This window comes from Anser cygnoides, chromosome 26, assembly GCF_040182565.1.
Source record: "Anser cygnoides isolate HZ-2024a breed goose chromosome 26, Taihu_goose_T2T_genome, whole genome shotgun sequence".
Classification (NCBI taxonomy): domain Eukaryota; kingdom Metazoa; phylum Chordata; class Aves; order Anseriformes; family Anatidae; genus Anser; species Anser cygnoides.
The window spans coordinates 1,177,340-1,196,123 of NC_089898.1; the positions used below are offsets into that span (position 1 = coordinate 1,177,340).

General features: G+C 44.7%; 1 protein-coding gene across 1 annotated transcript in view; it reads right to left on the bottom strand.

Annotated features, from left to right (window-relative positions):
- Window positions 1–18,784, bottom strand: part of KCNU1 (potassium calcium-activated channel subfamily U member 1) — a 196,132-nt gene that overhangs the window by 125,102 nt on the left and 52,246 nt on the right. The gene's annotated exons all lie outside the window — the stretch shown is intronic.

Consider the following 18,784-nt stretch of genomic DNA (forward strand, 5'->3'; position numbering starts at 1 on the left):
AACCCGGCCCCATTGCCATGCTCCTGTTTTTATTTATATTGTAATATCCTGAAGGCAGAGACCCTATTTTTGTCCAGGCTAATAACCGTAATAGTTAGCAGAGCAGCTTCGGTCAGGTGCTCTGATTGTTCCCAGAGGCATGGGCAGCGTCAAAGCATGTAGCTGCCACAGAGGACACCGCTCACCCTGTGCAGACAGCCAGCACGAGGCCTGTGCACCCAAGAAGTGGGGCAGATAGCCTTGTTGGCAATACCAGGAAACAAGCAGGCTTCATGAAGTTCCGGAGCCACCCCTGCGGTGCACAGGCCTGATGCTGGTCCACCTGAGTGGCTCCATCTTCACCCACTGCCGTCTATAAACCAACGGTCCTTCTCTTCCTTTCCCAGGAGCCCCACCCCAGCAGGCATTTCCCAAAGTTATTTCTGGTCTTTTGTGCAGTGATACGTGCATTTCTGTTGTCTGCCAGCACTAATGAACCACGCAGAGGCCTGACAATAGCGACTGGTCTTAATCATTCTTGTTTCTCTTTTCCTGGTCAGCCTCTTCTGCTGCCAAAAAAGAATTTAAAAGAGAAAAGTGGAAGGTAAAAGCCACAATTCACAGATGAAGTTGTGGAACTGCCTTTTTCTATGAAAAAAAGCTGCTCCAGTGCCTGCCCTCTAGAACTGGGTTCTGATGTGCACCATTCCCAGACCGCTGTGACTGCTGCTCTACACCTTGCGCAGTCCCGTTGCCCTCACAAGTGTAAAATAGAACTTACAAATCACATTTTGGAAAAGCCAAGGGACATAAACGTCAGCATAGCAGAACGAGTTTACGTAGAGATGAAATCAAGCCGAATAGCACAGATACAGCACGGAGCTGGATTTCACATTTCACTGATGCTCCTCATCCAGAGGTTTGTTCATTAACGAGGCCATGATTCTGTTATTCAAACTCACGGTAAGTGGTTCCTTAGGCAAAGATCCAGCAAAGCACTTAGGCAAATTCATAAATTTATGTCCCATTGACTTCTGTGCAACTATTTATATGCTCAAAGTCATGCATGTCTTAAATGCATTTCCAGATCAGGCCTTGTACTCAACAAATAGTCTTTCTGCAGCATCGTAAACCCCAAACTTCCAAGATTCATGAGCTCAAGTTCTTGTTTCCCCTAAGGTACCATAACTGCAACATAGAATGCAATATCAGAAAATGCTTTAAGAAAAAGTCATAGTTTTAAAATTCTAATGCTAATAATTCTGGATAGGAACCAGCTTTAACAAAGTAAAAGAAACAAAATAGAATGAAAGCTATGCCTCTCATCTAAGTTCATATCTTTAGGAGCTGAGACTTAGAAAAAATACTCAATATTGTAAAACTTGCAATAAAGTCACTAAAGTAAAAAGATGGTTTTTCATATTTGAAATGACTGAAGTCTTTGTAGCTGCCTCAGCACAACCAGCTAGGTGCAACTTGAGCTGTGCATTGAGGGCAGAAGATTGTGACTCTCCGTTCCCGTGCCTCACCTCACTTGCTTTGCTTCTCAGTCACTAAGGTATTTCAGCTCAGAAGACTTTGTAGAGTTGTGCTACTTCTTATTTTGTTCAATTTTACATACATTCTCTAAAGTCTCAGTTTAAAGGTCATCTCTTGAATGAGTATTTAAATATCTTCACCAGTAGCAAACAGGGAATCAAATTGACTTTTAGTAAGGAATCCCCTGACTTGTTTTTTGCAGTATGTACTTTTTCTTATCATCCTTTTGGCCAAAAAGTCAAAACTGACTTCCACATCTGATTAGGGCAGATGAATTAAGTAGTTGGGAGCATCTTCGGGTTAATCAGCCCTTTTTCAGAAGGGCTAATTTCAATTCTTACAGACTTCAGGCATCCTAGAATCTGAGAACCTCTTGCATTCACCATGTGTGATTCATGTTTTACTCTTTTATTTCCCCAATGCAGCACAACACATTCTTTAACCAATCAAATATTTTAAATCCCAAAGTGACATTCTGCAGAAAGTGATTTAGAGTCAGCTCAAGCTGCTCTTAATATAAGTGGTAATTTCATCAAACTAAAAGCTATGGTGATTTATTTTTAATTATACTCACTATTTCAATGTGGGAAACCGAGCTGTAACTGGTTTTGCATGTCCTGATGACTTTGTCTGAGCCCCATGCAGGACCTGCTTGGAAGGTGTACGCTCTGTACAACAGTCATTTACTCTGGCTGCATTTTGGGGCAGTACTGAATTAAACATATGCTCTAGTTTATGCATATGATTGTTATAAACAAGCCTGTTGGTTTGCTTTGGTGTTCTTGCCCTCCTCCCCTTGACATCCCATCTATATACATGGACTCCCAGTTCTCCATATTGTTGTCTCTCCTCCTGGCTGGAGGCAGACTTGTCGGGGCCCAGCTGCCACCGACCAGCGATAACCAGCAGCACTATTTAGAATACTCCAGATTCTTCTCCTGCTCCTTCCCATGCGGCTTTTCAGAGCCTGAGCTACCAGGGGCTGCGTGAGCTGAACATGCAATTAGACCCTCAGGGAAACCTGCCTTGATGAAAATCTCTGGACAGAAAAAATCCTGGAGCTTTTGATATTTTGTGGGATTTGGGCTTCTTGCTACTTTCCTTCACAGAAAGCCTTTGAGGAACAGATTAACTTTGGCTGCTGGAGAACTTTAGCTGCAGGAAACTCCAGTCTGTTGCAATTGCTCAATTTCCCTTTGACAAGCCCCTTCACCCCCTAAGGCCGACAACCCACACTACACTCCTCTGCTCTCACTGGGGTCGCTTTACATTGCATCACCGTGTAAATGGAAACCACCCAGTGACACAGGGGAAATATGAGCTCACCAGGCCGCTCTGATTCCTTGTCTGCATTACGGTAGAGATGGCTTAGTTCTGAATTTGGAAGAAAAAAATTGTAAAACTTAGTATCACGGATTTGCCTTTTGTCTGTGGAGTTTCAGCAGTGAGTTTGTGTACCCATGTGTGCCTATGCTGGCAGGAGCTGCCACTAGGTACCAGTCCCTAAACCCTAGCGCACTTCTAATGCTCTGGGTGAAGGCCTGCGGGTTCCCAGGTCACTGTCTTCCATGACCACATTCTTCATTTTACTGGCCTGACCGTAAAATATCCGGTGTAAACCTTAGCAAGGAAATTGGGCCCATAAGGTTGAGAGTTAAGCAGTAAAATTCAGGTTTTCAAAAAGCAGACTGAGAGATTACACACACGCTGACATATGAAACTGAACATAGCCATAGGCCATTGAATATGTTCCCCAAATCTGAAGGGATGCACAACCAAGCCTCATTTTCATCATCCCTGTCTACTAGCACCCAGCCAACACACTTTATAGAGTCTATAGAGACAAGGTATTATAAAGATCATGCAGCCCAGAAAAGTACAAAAGTGATTTAAAATGTTCTAATCTCATTAATCTGCTTCTTCTCCCTAAAGACATTCAAAACCCAGGCCAGATCCTTAGCTGGCAAGTAAAGCAGAAAAGCACTTAAATAAGACCTTGAATTTAAGCTTATGCTTAAATTATATTTACCACAAAGTTCATTTCAAGATAAATTCATGCTAAAACAATATTTCTAAGGGAAAAAAAAAAATCACTTAAGCCAGAGCCTTTGCAATATAAACAGAGCTAATCTATAGTAGATGAGCTTTTTCTGCTTCAGGACTTTTTTTGCTCCACTATTTTGAGCTTCTTTCATTGAGACAAAGGAACACAAACTGTCGCTCAGGTGACCAGTCTCAGCAAGCCAATTCTGCTCAGACTTTGCATTGAAATCTGACGCACTTGCTTACCCAAAAAGTCAGACCCATTTTCCTGACCCCATTTTTTTCCTGAGTTACTTCGGAATTGCAATATTGCACTGCTGCAGGGTGTTGTGAGGATTAATACACTCAGGTTTGCTTACAACTCTGAAAATCATGCGGTGTAAATCTGTGTGACGTTATCACTTTACAGACATCTAATTATACTTTTTTACTATTATCTAAGTTCTTATCATGGGTTTCTAAGTCTGATAGCCACTATTTAAATATTTACCGTTATGGGGAGACACCCGACAGTAGCTGTCATTCTCCAGCGGTGCGGGCAGGTGTCCAAATGCCTTGATTCTTTTTTCAACTCCACTGCCAATGATTATTTCTGTATTCCAGGGGAAGCCATTAGCCCCTGCGTATGATCTAGGATGTCTGCCTTATCTAGCTACGTGCTAATTTTGTGGAAACCGGACAACCTTTTACTGTGCACTTGGCCACTCTGAACTTCATCACAGCGCGATCCTACTTGATGTCCCTAAGCCCCCTCCACGTGAAGAAACACGTGGTAAGTAACTCAGGCACGGCTGTAATTGGAGGTACTATGTGTGTGCCAAGATTTGCAGTATTATTATTATTGCTATTGACAGTATAAATGGCAGCACCATAATGGGACAACAGCATCAGGTCTCAGGGAGGCAGAGGGTAAGGAGACGTTAATATGTGCAGTCAACTTGCATCTTGCACGAGGAGCGTGTGCTGGTATGAGTGGTTCTGACACCTAGAACATAAACCAGATGGCCCCTTTCTTACGCCATATCATGCAAAGAGAGATTTGAATTAATTCATGTAGAAATCATGACAATTCTGTTACTGTTGGAACTCAGTACAGCGGACAGGGTGGCAGTAGATTATGCTGAATTTTTAACTTCTGAAATACTAGTGACAGATGTCACTGCCTATGCTCCTTTGTTGCTTCCCACCCTTTCTCCATCCCTCAGTGCCCTTGTTTCCCTTCTCCAGAGCAGTAACGCTGGACTACCTTGCTGAAAAATTGATAAATAATATTTTGCGCAGAACTTTCTCAAAGTCCCCATGTAAAAAGAAACCCATCAACCCCAAAAGCGTGCTCCCGAAACAGAAAGAAGCTGGAGTAAGGGAGATTTCATTTTCCGGCAAACTCCACCTCCAGCCCTTCTCATTGAAATTCCACTCAAAATTAATAACATTTGACCGGCCATGGGGAACGATGAGCCACGCAAAGAGTTTACACCCTCGGCAGTGGAGACAAAGAGCGGGAGGCAGGAGCACGACCTCCTGCGTGCCCGCATCTCCCGCGCCCTGCTGCGGCGCCTCTGCCCAGGTGACTGGGGATGCGCCCAGCTCCCGCTACGGGGCCACATCCAGCGAGGTGCTGGGGTGTCCCTGGGAGCAGGGAGCAGCTCCCTGCTGAGCACGGCGTCCCCAGGGCCCCCACTGGCACCCCGCGGGGAGGTCCCAGGCTGCTCCCCACCTCTGCACTTCGCGCCTGCCTCCCCACTCCCGTTTTTCCGCGCCTCCGTCGATCGCACAGCGCCTCTGCGGCCGACACACCCCTGTCAGCCCCTCCGTGGTGTGGCCAGCAGCGTCTTTCAGCACACGAACCCCAGCCAACACCAATTTGGGGCCGGGGGGAGCAGAGGGAAGCCTCCACCACCGGTGTTTGTGTGTGTGTGCGCAGGAGGGTCCTCTCCGCCGCACAAAAGCCCGGGCGGTTTTGTCGGAGCTGGCAGCGGCCGGCGGTGTTGAAGCTCCCTTTCATCAGCGGGTATTAGGCCCAAATCGCTGCCTCTTTGAATGCGTGCACAGCGCTTCCCATCTCCTGTCACCGGGATGACAGATCTGCCAGGCTCCTCCGGGGCCTGGCACCTGGGGCGCGCAGCAAAGCCGGCTTTTCAGCTAAGAGCACACACAGCTTTTTTTCCTTTTTTTTTTTTTTTTCCTTTTTTTTCTTTTTTTTTTTTTTTTTCCATTGGGGAACTTTCTCCTCCGCCTTCCCCTCCATTTCCCCCCCGAACCTGAATGAACACTTCTTTCAGTAATGGGTTTTTTCCACCTGGTTGACTTGATGAAAGGTTTATGAGTTGACATTATGTGTGAGAAGAACAAAGCAAGCGCGGGGATGTGTGCGTGCGCGGGGGCGGGGAGCAGGCTCGACAGAGCTGCTGAAAACTTTATTACAAACTAGGAGACGTTGGGAGCAATAAATCAGTCGGATGCTCTCTACAAACCAGCTGAAAACTGCCGCTGCAGAACAAGAGAGAAGGCGCAGGGCTGGGTTAGGCCGTGCAGGGCACCACCAAGGTCCAGCGAGTTGCCCTGGGCTGCGGGAGGGACGGAGGGGGCGAGGAGGAAAGGCATGGGGAGCGGGGAAGAAGCCTGCCATGTGCCCACCCCTCGCACGTCCCCCCCTCTGTGCCAGGCAGAGCCCTCCGGAGCCCCTGCCTCAAAATCCCGCGTGTAGGTTTCCAGAGGCATGAACTTTGGGTGAAAATCAGCAGGCTTTAGGAAAGCGGGCAGACAAGGTTCATCGTGCTCCCTCCCTCTCCGCCTGCTCTGCCCAGGCACTTCGCTGTTTGCTCAAACTCTGCCTCTCCCAAGGTGAAAGTCGGCAGCTACTATTTACCAACACACAGACGAACAACAACAGCTTGCTGTGAGCGTTTAAAAAAAATACCACACCTAAAACAAACAAACAAAAGAATTTCAGCTGTTGTTTGTTGGGAAACCAGAGCCAGCAGGCTCACGATTACGAAAAGCACCTTCAGAAACACAAGGGATCAAGAATCACCGAGACCATTTTGACTTTGCGTTCCAGAGAAGGGTAGGAAGGGGCTGTGCCGCCGCCAGCCGAGCCTGCGCACACCCAGGAGGTGTGGAGCTGCCACAGCAGCTCCACGAGCAGCTCGCTGGCTGAGCACGGCCGGCATTAAGCCACGCGCTGCTTCCACGGCGGGCTGGCATCCCGCACCCGTCCCACTGCCTCCTCCCCTCCTGGGAGCAGGGGGACCGGCAGCGCCTGTCCCACGTCACCCACCTCTCTGCTCCCCGAGAACTGTGCCGGGCTCTCCTGCCTTTATGCCATGTTGGAAGTACCTCGGTTCACCAGGTTTTTTAAAGCCTTAGCCTTGGTTCTGCTCTAATGTAGACCTACGTTAATTAGCACTGTCGCTACTGAGGTGAAGAGAGTTTCTTAGGAGGAACAGGTGAGGGCTCTCCCTGATGAAGCCGAACAAATTGCTGGGAGCATCGCTGCGGTGTGCCAAGCAGCCCACGTCCCGTCCCACGGAGACCTCTGCACCAGACCACTGCAGGTCACGCAACCCAACCGCACGCTCCCGTCGCTATTTCTCCTTAGCGATCCCATGCTGTACACAAAGGCAAACATGCTTCTATTTTAAACTCTAATCCAGGGCTACTGCATGCCTTTTGGAGTGCGGATGTCCTGGAAATGTCACTGCAGAGCAGTGTGCTCAAGAGATTAGAGCTGTTCCATTTTGCAAATGACAGAGTACGGTCACAGATGTTACTCTAGCCATGGGGTCGCACACAGTTGCTCAGGCTTAACTTGTTGAATAGCTACTTAATAGAAAGGAGAAGGGGCAAATGCTGGACGATCCTGAGCAGCTGTAACTTTGCTCAGGTCACTATTTCTAAGGCTTTTATCCCAGATGAATAAAATTCCTCTCCCCCATAACAACCAGTAGGGATTGCAAGCTTTAGAGAGACGAGTTCAGGGACTGATTCTCATGAAAACAAATAGTATTTCCAGCCTTGTCACGTTCCTAATAGCACCGACATCTGCTCAGACAACTATAAACTTCAGAGTAGGGATGGGTTAAGGAACTGGTCAAGACCAGAGATGGCAATGCAGAACCAGTCGGGGATATGAGAACTTAAAGGGGACTGCCCAGGGGCAGAGACAGGTGGAGGCTGGCAGGAGCGCAGCCACTCGCAGAGGGTGGATCTGCGCCCACAGCAATGTGCAGACCGAGAACTGCAAGGGACGAGCAGTTCTGGTCAGAGCTGTGGCGGAGCAGGGCTGGGGCAGCACCATCGCCACATCTCCAGCTGGCGACGTGGTGCAGGCTGCGACTGAAGTGCGCGTGGAAAGAGTAACGAGAACACAACCTGCTCGGATCCTGGAGGCCTGGTTTTCCCATCAGCACTCAATTATACTTGGGCACTTCACGCAGTCAGTGGTGAGCACAAATTGCAGACTAGAAGGAAATCAGGCTGTGTTAACAATATTTCCAGAAGTGACTAATACTATAGGATGCTTCCATTTTTAGGTACCTAATTCGAGAGCTTCTGATCTGCAGATAGTGAGAACTGAGTAGCTCTTACATTTTTAGAAAACCAGGTGCTTTTAAGATGCACCTTTAAAATCAAAATCCGTTTTAAATCACCACCAAGAATCTTGGCTGGTGTATAATAACGCTTCTAGGCACTTGCTCTGAAAAGCAGCCTGAGCTCTGTCCTAGATCAGCATGCAGTGACACACATCTTTCACACTAATGGACTACTTCTAGCTGTGTTGAGGGAGAGGGAAAGGGAAGGGTTGGGGAAAAAGTGCCAAAATGTACTTAAAAAAAATAAAATAGGAATCAGTTGCAATTGCAGCTCCAGGCTGCGTGCGTGGTGTTAATCATTTGCTTCATCTCTGTAGCTCGTCTCTGCTCTACACTTTTGCACTGTGAGCAATTCCGATGTTCCGTAACAAGCAAAGTACTGACAAGCTCGAATCCAGAATTAGCACCATGTTGGTGAGGTTTCTGCCTACGTGGGGCCCAGGGCAGGGAGAACCTATCATTTCTTTAGGGTCTGTAGCTGCCTGAGGAGAGCTTGGGAGAGGAAGGGTCATAAATTGCCTGGTTATCTAAATTCTTCCAAGCCAAAGATTGAATCAAGCCTACGAGCCAACCATTGCTGTAACAGACTGACCTCGGCTGGTTGTACTCAAGTTGGTAGCGTAACTTGGGTGGAAAATGACAGCAGGCATTTGTTCCCCACTGCCAACTGCTGTTCAAGAAGCAGTAGGCAGGCTGTCCATATTCTTGTTCCAGCTGTAGCTGAACTGATAATAAAACAAAAATCAGAGCTACTTTATGGTATGTCTAATGGAGCAGGGAGACAGTTTTACGGGAGTGCCCAGAAATGCATACAGTATTCAAGACAAAGGTACGCTACAGGTATAAAGAGCAAAATGGTCTCTACTTCTTCCCTAAAAGTTTCTCAAAGAGCTGATGACATCTCTTCCCTTCAAGATGTTAATTAATTCAGAGACATTTCTGTGGAAATATTTTGGGGATTTTTTTTTTTACCATGCAACTTCACTAGCACTGAATTTCCCCTGTTGTTTTCTTGCCTGGCCACTCAGTACCATAAAATCCTTCTGTACCAGGAACAACGTTGCAACATTTGCTTTTCTGCCTCTTTTCTAAATGATGAATATTCTACTCCAGAGCCTCTCCCTCTTCACCCAGTTCTGATCAGTGGTCAATTTTTTTTTTGCAGTTCACAGTTTTGCCAGTGTCACCAGGTATTGCCACAGAGATGAAGGCTGCAGGCTGCCTAGGTGAGGAGCCTGAAGAGGGATGTGATCAATTTATCCAGAGCACTCTGACAAAAATAGGTGCTATTCTGAAGTGTGAAGGAGTTGAAGTCAAGACTAGCAACACGTCCCTCATTCACATCCCAAAGAGCAAGATGTACACCCTGACAAGCTCTTGATTATGAGCTCTGATTTTTCAGCCTCAGACCTGCTTTTCCTTCTCCTTGGGAGCAAATCTGATCCATGCGCTTGCTGACTAATGCTAACAAATCATGCCAATTGTTGCTTACTGGAATCACCTTTCAATGGGGAGCTGACAGCAAGAACAATGCATCTGTTTGCAGCCTGTGGAGGCTGCAGGGAGCATCTGTCATCAGAGGAGCTACTTGTCAAAAGAGGTTTCAGGCTCTGGCTGATTCTCAGAACAGGGGAAAGAGACATGTACAGGCCTATAGCTGGACTGCTGTTCTGCACTGGTGGCGCTTTCATCTTCCCCTTTCTTTGCTTGCACAGACGACTTTGTTCTATCAGATGTGGCTTTTAATTATGAGAGTTATATGTGCCATTAGTGGTTTACCTGAAGGGAAATTCAACCGTATACGTAGCACCATTTTGCTATTCTCTGTTTATATTAAGCTGGATTTCCCTTTTGATATTTATTGAGGGAACTGTTTCAAGATTCAGTTCAACTAGTTAAGATTTTACTGGAGGAAGGAATTTAGCCACTGAAATTGCCATAGGCAGCATCACAACCAGTTGGGTAGGAAAGAAGCAAGCAGCAACCACTACTTAGGTGAGGCAGATGACTTCAAAGAGGCATTCCACCAGGGGTTTCTTTAGCAGTCAGTAAATTATGCATGTACAAAGCAATAAAGGAAGTATAATAATGCCTTATTTTTACATGGGCACCTTTCATCCTGAAGGATAGCAAGGTACTTCACAAGCTGCAGATCTACATGCTGGAGTTGACTTATTCTTTTTTTTTTTTTTTAATATAGTGAAAATATTCACAATTTTACATTTTGTTGCCTTGCAAGGTTAAAATATCATTTACCACGTCGGTCTTATGCTGATTAATAAATCACTATTTGGATAACATTGTCAGTGAAAAAAACATAACTGAAAAACTGCATGAAAAAGAAACATTTTAAAAAGTTGGGAAAGTATTCTTTCATGGAGAGAAAAGTACATTTTCCTGTGAAAATAAAAGCAACTAGTTATAGTAAAAAGCAAGGAACATCTTTGATTAAATCATCAGAGAGAAATTCTTTATGTTGTAGGCGGCAGTTTGTGGTCAGCAGGATGAGCTTTTCAGATGCAGTAATACTGGGTGTCCTGTGAGAACCCAGACAAGTTGAATTCATAAACAGCAGCATAAGGGATAAGAAGAGGAGGGCCAGTGGCATAAGACACTTTACAAAATGCAGATGCAAGAAGAATGTTCGTTAAGCCCCTAGCAGAAAACTCCTCAGACTGATTCAACGTGGCATCAATTCCCTGCAGAGCCAGAATCCCAGGTCTTCATGACTTACTTGAACAGAAAGTTACAGAGCAAAGTGCTTAATCCCTAACTCACCTCACTAGAAAACATGACGTACTGAGTTAGTGCTACTGGAAACCGAAGATGCAATTGTAGGGAATCTGAATTACTTCACACCAGTATTTGGATGAAGAAAGTAAGATACTATAGCACTTGTTGGCTCCCAAAGTAGCTCGCAGCCTACGTGTCAAGTCTACGAAGTCAAGAAGTGCTGAGCAAGGAATCACAAATGCTTCTCAACACTTCCTAGGAATTACACAGCACTCGTAAGGGTGTGAAAGCAAGAGCTAGTGGGAGACTGCTGTCCTCAGCCTTGCCTCTTTGTTATGGCAGTTCTTTCTTGAACAACGATACACAATTTGTCTTTTGGAAATACTTGTGTACCCACATGGTTTACCAAACTAAGAAGGAATTGCACATGCTCAATTGCATGTTAGGTGATGTGGATCCTCTGGAGGTAATTGACCCTAATATAAGAGTGGATTTTCAGGCTGTCTCATCTGTCTCCTGGAAAAGACCAGCTGGCAGGGGTATTGCTTCATTAGAAAGCAAACAAGTGTTTTAAGTTTATTTCTGTCTTCTGCTAGGCAGAAGCTCATAGAAGCAACCAGAACTGGCTGAGGCTGCCAGCACACAAACTGCAATTATGGTTAAATTATAAATTGTGAGACCAAGAAAACAAAGGAAGGGGCTAGCAGGAAAGAGATTTAGCTACCTTTGTTTCAATTTCATCTCAGTATCCCAGTAAGGAAATCTAATTCTATTATTCTCCAGACTGACCTGTACAGGTGGCTGCTGTGTCACCTCCTTGCAGACAGTCCAGCAATGTAAGTACTAGCACACGTAGAATTTTCTTCTTCACAAACTTAGGTCTCCACCTTGCTACTCCAATTTGAGATCTCAGGATTCCTCTGTATCTATCAAGAGCACCTTCCTTTTGCCCTAAAAAGCAAAGTCTCTTTGATTTCGAGCACCTCTGACAGCAGCTCGTTTTGTTTTGGCGAAGGTTGTGCAACCATCGTTAGAAAATGGTGCATCTGTAGAGAGGGTCGCTTGTTTGCATGCTAGCGCATCCTCCCAGACAATGCTGCGTGATACACTGCAGACTGTTTGGAAAGGAGCAGCACAAGTGGGTAAAGTTAGCCGCTACATTTCTTTGACTGGTTTCACTGGCAATTAGTTTGGCTATCACTGCAGTGTGTTATTAACATAGATCAAGATTTGGTTATTTCTGCCCAGCAATTCTCACTAGTAGACTAAGTTTGCAACATGAGATGAGGAAGTAAAAAATGAAAGTTTAATAGAAAGCAACAAACACAGACAAGCAGACATCATCATCTAATGATGTTTGAAGAACTTCTCTCTTTCAGCTGAAAGTCTGTTTGGCCTGTAGGCATTATGGACTGTATCAGTCAAATTTTCCGTGGCATCCATTGTTTATGAAGAAAGCTACAATTATTCATATTTGACGACTCCGTCCCACAAAGCCTTGTGAAGTTCAAAGCACTACCCACCTGCTATTTCTTTTTTACAAGCATGCAACTATGAAGTATAACTTTGGGAATTTTTCAACCTTTCTTTCCCACACACCCAAATATCCTTGTTCCCTCTCCTTCTCTAGCTTTCATTTCACGTGGATATCACAATGAGAGGACTGAGGTAATTCAGATGAGCAGGGGATAAGACAGGAAAGATCTCCTTAGGATGGTGCTTGACTAAGAGTTTTAAGAGAAGCCTGCCACATTGAATAAATTAGATACCTGGGAGATTATAAGTGACCAAAATGGCCCACAGGATCCAGGTTTGGTGATGTTAACCAAGGACTGAAACGACTTAGAGCAATGCACTCCACACCAAAGAACGCTACAGCTTCTGTAGAGCCACTCTGAATGCAGCCCAGACCATACAGACAGCAAAGGCTGGTTGCAGAGGTTTCTGAGAGCTCCTCATAATACCACAGCATTACTATAGAGACATGTGTCTGAAGATGCCACGATTATAATGGAGAATGTTTATTTTGTCTGTGACCCAGCTGGCTGGTTTGCTGTATTTCAAATCTGTTCAAGTAAAAAAATGAGAGGACTCTACTTTCCCCTCTACAATGCAGTGTGTATACATGAGTGTTATTTCATGTATCAGATTCCTGTACAAAAACTGCTGTCAGGCTATTAATAATCTGGAAAAACACCTTGAAACTTGACTCAATGAGGGCACATTGCAAATGGGCTCTAATGGCTTTTATTTCTCATCTCTGTCACCTCAGATCTAATCTGCCATTTTCTCATTTTTTATCCTCTCTGGTCTCCTCTAATATCATTCAGCAACTCTTCCCTCAGTGCCAGGCAGAAAAGAAGGGGGTGATGTGACGGGGTCAGCAGGAATTCATTAACAGAGAAAGGTCAGGTGTATCATGTAGTGTGAAGCGGAGTCTTGGGTGCACTCCCAGAAAAGACCAAAGGTGAGGGCACAGCAGCTTTCTGCCGCTTTGAGGCCTGGGACCAAAACGTAGAAAGAAAAGTAAGATGTAGTCCTGAAGGGAAAATATTCCCACCACCACAAGCAAACCTTGCCAAAAAAATAAAAAATAAAATTAAAAAAATAAAATGAAATCAATGTATTTCACTTTATGGGCCAGAAAGGAATTTTTGCTGGATTCTAAGACTTGCTTTTAGCCATGAGGAAAGAATTAGCCAAAGCTGTGCCAAAAAGCCAGCAGCAAACCCCCGAATAGTGACAAGCTTCTTGTTTGTTTTTTTGTTTTATATATATACACATATATATTATATTTTTTAATAATAATGCAGTCTGGAACTGAAACTAGATCCTATTTTTTTTTTCTGTTTCAGGGCCATATCTGTATCTTCAGTGTAAGCATCTGGGTACCATCAGAATTTTGCAACACGTGTTTAAACTCATGCCCCTTACATTGAGGTTGGTGTGGTACATTTGCCTGAAGGAAAAAGTCAAACCAAAGGCTACTTAGTTCCTCCTCCTCTGAAAAAAGTGAAAGAACGTGAGAGGACATGGAGAAGCATTAATTCTTATACCTTGTGTGTTCGTGTCCTATTAAGAATTTATAGCCAGACTTTAAAAGTTGTTCGGATGCTCTCAAGTTATGCATTAGATATCAGTACGTTTTAAAATTAAATTTGCACACCTACATATCTAATTGCCTTTAAGAATATTCACCTCAGGTACATAGGTGGGAAAGGCATGAGGCAGTTTCTGACAGACGTTGTACAGTATGAGGTTCTCAGGGAGAAGCTGTAAGTTCTTCCCCAACCACCTTGACATTACAATCTGTTTTGGAGTTCCTTCTTTTCTGTTTTATTTGGTTATGCAAACATTAATTTAAAGAATATTTCTCAAGTCTCCTGTGGGAATCCAACCCAATTTTCAGAGACAATGCATGTGCAAAAATGACTAACGTTTCTCTTTGAGGAGGGGAGGAGATTTAAGGCATTTGACTCAAGGGTTTTTTTTTCCTTTTTCTTTTTCATTTCCCTCCTTCTTCTAAGTATCTCTTTATTCATCACTTTAATTACCTAATCGTAAATTTCTTTAGGGGGTTACTTAGAAGGAAAATTAGCATCAAAGCTTGGCAGTAAATTCAGGGGCTTTTGGAGCAGGTCCAAGCTGTTTCACCTGTGATTAATTAGATGATTTTTTTCTTTAAGTGCCAGAGGGCTGCTGAGGTCTTTAAGCAGTTACATGACTGCTGGCAGCTCAGGAATTATGATTGATGCATTAGTCTGGCATTTAGGACTTCTGCCTCTTTTTTGTAGTTGCCTGGATAAGCAAGGACAGAATACAAGCCATGCTGGTGGAGACAAAATGCTAATCTCCAGCAAGTGTGAGGCCTTGCTGCTCATGGAAGAGTGTAAGAACTGGTTCTCCAGCACTGGGAGAGTGTTCAGCAGATGATGAGAGAAACAGAAAAAGAAACGTCAACTACTCAGATAAATATCTTACAGAGTCACAAGACAAAGCCATTGCAGTACTTTTTTTTTTTTTTTAAACAAGCTATGGGCTTATTCAATTAAAAAAAAAGCATTAATGATGCACTCCCAGATTGCTTAATACAGTTTGCTCACCTAATTCACTCTGCATGGCCTCCTGCTGCAAGCAGGGAAGCAATCAGCAGTTAACCTGCTCTAGTCCCTTCGTAACTGGTCACTAGAGGATGGTGGGGGATGAGACTGGGGTTTTATGGTACATCGGTGGCAGGTCAAGACAGTAAGCTGAAGCAGGTGGATAGGAAAGTAGGAAAGAGCCCTTCCTTCAGCAGAAGGAGGCTAGAGAGCCCACTGCCAATTACTGAGTAAGAGAGATTGCTTTCTCTTCCAGCATTAATTTAAACCATCAGGTATTTTATGTTTATCTCAGCAGAGTAAAATCCTATCTGAGACAAGATACCTGCTTTACAGGAAACTCTGTGCATGCTCTCAAAGGCTGAGCTCCTGCTGTCGTACCCTTCCTGCCAAGCGTTCTCAGGACAACCAGATATCCCCGTGTATCAGGAGACAGCACTTCATCCTGCTGCAGAGCAGTTAATCTCCACGGGAAGATCCTAGGCCCCTCGCCATCCCTGCTCAGAGAATAATGACACTCGGTGTTTGCAGCCACCTCTTGTTTTTGTCAATGCCCAGCCTGCCTCATCTAACATTTATAGAGTCTGGATTCTCCTCAGATCTCATTGACTATGTGTCAGTCACCACCTGCAACATGCTGTACTGCAAACCCAGCACAGCTCACCGCGGTGACATCCCTCACTTCTCATTCTGCTGGATTGGATTTGGCTACAGGGAGGAGGAGGGGGAGCACAACACTCCTGGCCTCGATGTGTATGTTCATCTCCTTAGGGGCAAGTGCTCTTTGCAGAGGTTTGTGTGTGCGTGCCCCAATCAGTGCTCAGATCCGGGTGGATGCATGTGTTAGGATAAATGCCTTAGCATATCCAGGTCTCTGCAGAGCCTACGTATCCTTGCGTGCCTCTTTGGAGAGGTTTCTGGCTGCATTCATCATGTGCCTGCCTGAACCGACTGTGGCCCAGGTGATGAGCCAGACAAGGCACGTAACTGAGTCGGCTGCCCTGCCGGCTAACCCCAGGGGAGGAACCTTCCCGTCTGGTGGTACTTCCCTGCTTCTTTACAGAGGCTGACCATCTCACAACACATGGAAAAACAGTCAGGCAGTGCCCCATGAAGACTATCTCAGCAGCCTTCCTGCCGCCTCTGGAAGAGACCGTTAAATCCCTAGCCAGACTGGCAAGGGAATGATCCTGATAGGCACACGGATCAGGAGCTGAGATCTGAAAGCCGAGATGCAAAATGGCCCAGTGGGAAAGATGCTAGCCTAGAAATCAGGAAACCTGGGTTCTGGTTTTGGTTTCGTCACAGATCTGATATGCGCTTTTGAACAAGCTACAACTCCACACTCCCCTGGTAACTCCTCCTTGTATATACCACCTAGGCTCAGTAGGTCAGGGACCACTTCTAATGGTATCCAGCACAAAAGTTTCAGAACTCAATCGGACACTCTGTTAGCACTGCTGAAAAATAAAACTTACTAACTCCTCTCCACACACTGAGGTGACCTTTACAGCTCAGAAGGGGTACAGATTAGCAAACTACAGTGCACAGATCCTGTATCAGCTTTGTGTACCACAGCGGTTTTCACTGCAGAAGCTGAACTTATTTATACAAGAGGTATATAAATATATGACCCAACCAATACACAAGATCTTGTTGCTGAAGAATCAAGGTGGTAGCTTCAGAAAGCGTGTTTGCATGCCCCCAGACACAGATTCTCTCCTACACCTTTGCTTTTCACAGTTTGTGACAACAGAGATTATTCTTTGCTGGAAGAATGTGACATTGTTGACATTAAAAAAAAAAAGGAAGCAGCAACAAAACAGACCTTTGCTTTGCTTGAACAGCACAGGCTTTCTTGATCAGCTGTCTGAGGTGCCTCATCTGTACAAAGCATTTAAACCTGTCTAACATCAAAAAGTAAGGTAAGACAAGTCACTTTGATGCTCCAGAGCACATGCCTAACATGATTATTGCAGAATCTTCCTGGTGATAATAGAATTATGCAAAGGAGGCCTTGACCCATTAATGCTTTTACCTTCCTTAGGATTTCTCTCCCCCTGCTTGCATGAGAAGCAGAACTGCTTGCTCAGAGATAGCAACTAAACAAAAAGGTGGAATAAGCAAAGTGAAAGAGGTCCCTTCATCACCTTGTCATCTCTCCCTGCTCCACCTTACTCCAGTAAGTGACACGCTCTAGCAGTTGCGGGTAAAGCAAATGAAAATATGATGTACTGGAAAAGCTCTAAGACTAGAAATGGGCATATTCCCCCCATACACACACAGAGATAGCGTGAATGTACGGGGGAGAAGCATGGCATGTGTCATCACTGGCAGTCCTGCACCTAAGACACCTTGGAGACAAGGAACATTTAGAGAGATATACTTGCTGCAGATTCCTTAGATTCTTTTTTTTTTCCCTACAAAAAAACGATACTCACACCACTTGTTATACTTTTACTCCATGCAACATAGCTCTGGAGTAACACTGGCATTTCCCATGTTTGGTGCCTTAGAGCTGAACCCGATAGGTCCTGAATTTCAGTCATGAAGGAGTATGCTCATTTGCCTCTATTTTCTAGGAAAAGCAGATGATTTCAGATAGAAGAATTTGCTGGCAAGATAGTCTGAGTTTCTCATCCACTCAGGAAAGTTCTGAGTAAACAAGTTTTGTTTTTCCTTGCAACTTTCTTAATAGAAGTGCCTTCCCATAGCACAAGACCTGCTTAAAATCAGTACACAGAGGTCCAGGCATGCACGTGTAGATACTTAAAAGCAACAGAACAATAAGAAAGAAAAAAATGATGTTACCTCCTCTGTGCCCTGCTTAGATTGAATTACAGCTGCAAATAAAGAAGGGTTCAGATAACGACAAGATAGAAAGCTTGCTGGATCTCAGTATGAGGTGTCCTTCGTAGTGAAATCTCAGCTCTTCCTAAAACTTGCAGTTGGATCAGAGACTGCAAAGCCTTCCCAGGCTCTTCCTTCTACCTTGTCTGTTTAAAACAACGCATGTTAGGGAATGGACTGAGACACTGTTATTGAAGCCTCAATCTGCCAGAGGGTAAGTAGAATCCAGTGCACAAATTCTTATCTAAGTTTGTATATACAGGGCGATTTTGGGCCAAAAAACTCCTACCAGGAGATCAGCTGACTGTCTTGGCTCAAGTTCAGGTCTGCAAAGGGCTGGCAATGGGAAAGCGTGCTTCCTATGGTATTTTGTTTGCTCTAAGCATGGTTCACTGATTCCTACTTGCAATCTGCCCTGAACTGAAAATGTATGATTATTTTGTTCCAGGAAGATGATTCCAACACATTAAGGCTCAGACCTGAATCCAAACCCCAAACTTCCCCAAGAGCAGATATGTTTCCATCTGGAGTTTTGGTCCAAACTTTTTTTCTTGCTTCTCACTCATGTTGTTTGAGTGGAGTTCCTAAATGTCTCATCCTCAATCAGTACCTATTTATGCTAGGCTAAACAAATCACAAGAGACAGTCCTTTCCCTGAAGCTCTTAATTACCTAAATTAAGAAGTAGGTTATTATTTTCCCTGCATGCAGTAGGCAGCAATAGTATATAGAGAGTTAAATAACTGACCCAAAGTTATACAGCCAGTTTGTTGCAGATTGGGTACTAAAGCCAGTTGGCTTGACACTTAAGTTCAGTGCTTTATTTTACTCTTCAAGAGGAAAAAGGCAAGCCCAGATCTGACCATTCCCTTGGGTGGGAAAGCTTCTGGAGTACTGATTTGCAACAAAGGCTTATTTTCCCCTTTTTCCTGTCTAAAATAGAAAA